This window comes from Sciurus vulgaris, assembly GCF_902686455.1.
Source record: "Sciurus vulgaris genome assembly, chromosome: 1".
Lineage (NCBI taxonomy): Eukaryota > Metazoa > Chordata > Mammalia > Rodentia > Sciuridae > Sciurus > Sciurus vulgaris.
The window spans coordinates 90,512,651-90,517,523 of NC_136461.1; the positions used below are offsets into that span (position 1 = coordinate 90,512,651).

Below are 4,873 nucleotides of genomic sequence, written 5' to 3' on the forward strand. Positions count from 1 at the left end.
GGTCACATTCCCAGAATCCAGGGGGACATAAATTTTGGAGGGGACACTTTTCCATTCCTTACAAAGTTCCTTCAGAGTTCTGAATATAGGAGAAAATTATACTTCAGGACACCAAGGTATGAGTTAGTGACCTATTAAGGCAGAAATTGTTGTTTGTTTTCCTGGATATTTTTTAGCAAAAGAGAAAGAAAAATAGGATCATAATTTGAGGCAAAAACCATTTTGAGAAAGATAAAAATGGTAATAAATTATCTAGGGATAGAGATAAACTCAGAAATAAAGACACAGATATTGATATAGTTATAAAACCTAAGAATGTTTTTAGGCAAAAGTGGAGTGACTGAAAGAAGGTTATGGAGTACAATGGTGGGTGGGGGATAGTTGGAAAGGAGATAGGACAACTGTTCCTCTGAGATAAGAGGACAGACTGCATTTTGCAGTTCCAATAACCGTTCAAGAAACAAATGACTGTTATTAATCCACATTCTCTAAAACAGCATTTACTTTACTGTTTTGTCGGGGTTTACATTGTAGATGTCAGTTATATGTTTCTCAAATAGATTCTTTCCCCCCTCAAAGCAAATTCTAAAAGAATTTCTTACAATTAAAATGAACTCTAACTATCATGTTGGAATTCAAATTCAGCCCATAAGCCCATATTATAAATTTTCTACAGAAAATATCATTTAGATATAGTATCTGAAAAGTGTTATTTCATAAATATTGTCTGGTTTTCTATTTGTTTTAAGTGGCAGGACAATGCCACTATATTATGTATTGGTTGCTACAACCAAATTCCAGAATTTGGGTGGCTTATAAAAGCAATACTGATATTTCAATTTTTGGAGACTGGAAAATCCATAATCAAGATGTCATCAGAGTTAGTGTTTAAAAAGGGTCTCTTTTGTGTTTCATAAATGGTGCCTTTTCACTGTGTGGCCTCCTAGACAAGACAGTTCCCTGGGGCTCCTTTTGTAAGGGCCTCAATCCCATTCATGCATTCATGAGGACTCCATCGTCGTGATCTATTCACCTACCAAAGGCCCACTTCCTAATACTGTCACATTGGTGATTAGATTCCAATGTATGACTTGGGGGTGAAGGGACATGAACATTTAGACCATAATAGCAGGTAAGAGTTCATGTGTACAATCAGAAGTCTTATTTTTATTATTGACAGTAGAAAAGCTTTGTTTTTCTTTAGTTTTATAACTTGTTATTTAATAATGTCTTCTGAAAATTTAGGATTGTTGTCCAATTTGAGAAAACCTCTTTTCAATTTCTTCTTGGCTTAACCACATAATTCCAGTGCTAGACTTGGTGGGACACATTCATAGTGTAATATGACTTCTGGACCTGCATCTTTGTGTCATGATTCTGGATAAGTTAGTTCACAGAGGTGATAGGAGTATTGCTAGAAGCTTGTCTTGAACTCACTTGGCTGATAATACTTGAACTCACATAAGACTCTAAACCATATAAGCCTATTCCACTAAATCCAAACTAAGGATATTCCAATCCAACCTTCTTGTTGCTGGATCTTAAGATACATGTGACTACTTCTAGAAACTTAAATGAGAAGAGGTAATAGAGAAATCATTATGAAAAGAGACACTGGTCTTAACCGATTAGAATTAGTCTATCTTACTTTTACAAATTGTACAAAAGTATGTGATCCCTGAATACACGACTAGTGTTTCTCCCAAGAACTTGGAAGGCGCTTGTGCCAAGGATACTAGTCACTTGTGTCTCATTCATTTCCCACTAATTCTGCCTCTGATTTTGCCATCAGTGTTTTAAAAGCATGGTTAGAATCTATATCACATACAAACTCAAGGTTTTGGAATTCTTCATTCACAACTATAACTTTGGGTTGGAATATTAATTTTTTAAGGGACCAAAGTAGGAATCAGAAAACGTGTTCTGGTCCCTGGGTTCAATTGCCAGTACCACCACCAAAAAAAAAAAAAAAAAAAGAGAGAGAATAAAACGTGTTCTCAGTGTGACCCTTACTTGAGATATCTGATGTTGACAAAAATCAGATTAACGCTCAGTTACGTACTTAGTTTCCCAAACCCTATAGGGAAAAAAATGAGGTTTAATAAGGATTTCGTTTTGCAGTTTAGATGTCTTGATGGTTTCCAAACAGAAAGCTGTTAAGCAAAAATTTCTATTAAAAAAGTAGAAAATATTTATTTTATGTTTTTACTATTAAGATATAGTTTTTGTTTATGGTATCCTCTGATCCCCCCAACATTGTTACTTAGAACTAATGAAGATGTAAACTTGGTAGTCACAATTTTATTTGTTGTGATGTAGCTCCCTAAAAAGTAATTGGTCTTTTATTAGATTTCATACAAGTATTTCATTTTTAGCAGATTTGATGTTAACCATCTATTAATATTTTTCTCTTATGGAGAATGCTTAGAATCTCTTTTTTACAAGGAAGTGTTTTGTTCTTCTAAAGATAACCTTATCAAAAGGATGACAGGTGCGGACGTACTTGCGTGAGGGATTTCCGCCACCTTCTGTGCTGTGGGGCAAAGTTTGTTCCTCTCCCACTCAGCCGTGCAGGTTGAATTGACCAAAGCAATGGTTATGGAGAAGCCTAGTCCCCCACTGGTTGGGTGGGAATTTGTGAGACAGTATTACACACTGCTGAACCAGGCCCCAGATTATACTGCATAGACTTTATGTCCATGGGGGATTGGATTCAAATGGAAAGCCAGCAGACACAGTCTATGGACAAAAAGAAATTCAGAGGAAAGTGATGTCATAAAACTTCATCAACTGCCACACCAAGATTTGCCATGTTGATGCTCATGATACTCTAAATGATGGTGTGTTGGTCCAGGTGATAGGGCTGTTATCAAACAACAACCAGGCTTTGAGAAGATTCATGCAAACATTTGTCCTTGCCCTTGAGGGCTCTATTGCAAATAAATTCTATGTTCAGAATGATATCTTCAGATACCAAGATGAGGTCTTTGGTGGCTTTGTCACTGAGCCTCAGGAGGAATCTGAGGAAGAAGTAGAGGAGCCTGAAGAAAGACAGCAGACATGTGAGGTGGTACCTGATGATTCTGGAATGTTCTGTGATCAGACTATCAGTAATGACTTGGAAGAACATTTAGAGGAGCCCGTTGCTGAACCGGAGCCTGATCCTGAACCAGAACCAGAGCAAGAACCCGTATCTGAAATCCAAGAGGAAAAGTCTGAGCCGGTATTAGAAAAACTGCTCCTGAGGATGCTCAGAAGAGTTCTTCTCCAGCACCTACAGATAGCTCAGACAGTACAGGAAGACTTGAGGACATTTTCTTGAGGATCTGTGACCAGTAAGAACCTTCCTCCCAGTGGAGTTGTTGCTGTTACTGGGATACCACCTCATATTGTTAAAGTACCAGTTTCACAGCCTCATCCAGAGTCTAAGCCTGAATCTCAGATTCCACCTCAGAGGCCTCAGAGGGATAAAAGAGTACCAGAACAACGAATAAAAATTCCTCCTCAGAGGGGACCCAGACCAATCCGTGAGGCTGGTGAGCAAGGTGATGTTGAGCCCAAAGAATTGTGAGACATTCTGATAGTCACCAACTCTTCATTGGTAACCTGCCTCATGAAGTGGACAAATCAGAACTTAAAGATTTCTTTCAAAATTATTGGAATGTGGTGGAGCTGCACATAAATAGTGGTGGAAAATTACCCAATTTTGGTTTTGTTGTGTTTAATGATTCTGAGCCTGTTCAGAAGCTCCTTAGCAACAGGTCCATCATGTTCAGAGGTGAAGTCTGACTGAATGTGGAAGAGAAGAAGACTCGAGCTGCCCGGGAAGGGAACCATCAAAAGATAACTGCCTGTGAGGACCTGGAGACCCTCAAGGAGGGCTGGGTGGTGGAATGAGAGGCCCTCCCCATGAAGTCAGGGTGCCAAAACCAGGATTTGGAATGGGAAAGGGGATTGCTCCAAGGCAGTGAATTGCTCTTCACTGATCTTTATGAAGCATGAACCCCAGCTTCTGCAGAATGGTGAATTTCTTCAACCAGCCTTTGTTATCTTGGAGTATGATGATCCTAGTCTTATAAACTGCTTAAGTTTGTACAATTTTACTTCTTTTTGTGTTAATGGTGTGTGCTCCCTCCCTTCTCCTGGCCTTTTAGTCCTTTACTTCCAGTTTTGTGGAATGCTATTTTAGGAGTAATGGATTTTTAAAGAAGAAAAAATGAAAAAGACTGAATTTCCTTGCTTACTTTGCATATACAGACCGGAATTTTTTTTTAAACAGCCATTTTCCCAAAGGAAAATATCTTGCTTATTACCGACATTTGGTATGTTTCATTCATTGGTATATTTCTTACTTATTTTCTATGTGCTTCAAAGCCTGTGAGAAAGGCAGGATTTGATAAGCATTTTGGAGGCAGGAAAAATCCAAATTGTTTATTCTTTGAGAGTTGACTACCTTCTGATGTGAAAAAATTGCCAATTGGACAATTTGACATTCAGTTCTCCCTGATGTGGTTAAAAACTGAATAAAAGGTGTTACTAGAAAAAAAAAAAAAAAGGATGACAGTCTTCAAAGTCTCATATGTGGTGGTTAGTTCCCAATAAAGGGCAAAAGGAATTCTTCTGTACACTTGTGAGCAACACTCAGACTACAGTAATTAACTGATATTAAAATTCTATTCCTATTTTGAATTGTTGATTAAGAAAACAGATTTGTTGACAGACTTCTGCTTCTGGATTTCAAATTATCAGTGTTGATTGGCTAACTTCTGCAACTATAAAAGCGAAGGATGCAAAGTAGATAGTGATACTTGCCAAAATGATAGGATGTAAATAAGTGAAAAGATAAAATACTGAGATGGATTTCAGACAACAA

General features: G+C 37.7%; 1 pseudogene across 1 annotated transcript; it reads left to right on the forward strand.

Moving 5' to 3' along the window:
* Window positions 1–2,497: 2,497 nt before the first annotated feature.
* On the forward strand, window positions 2,498–4,497 carry LOC306658973 (ras GTPase-activating protein-binding protein 1-like; annotated as a pseudogene). The gene has a single exon. The product of its transcript is annotated as a ras GTPase-activating protein-binding protein 1-like (transcript).
* Window positions 4,498–4,873: the final 376 nt, after the last annotated feature.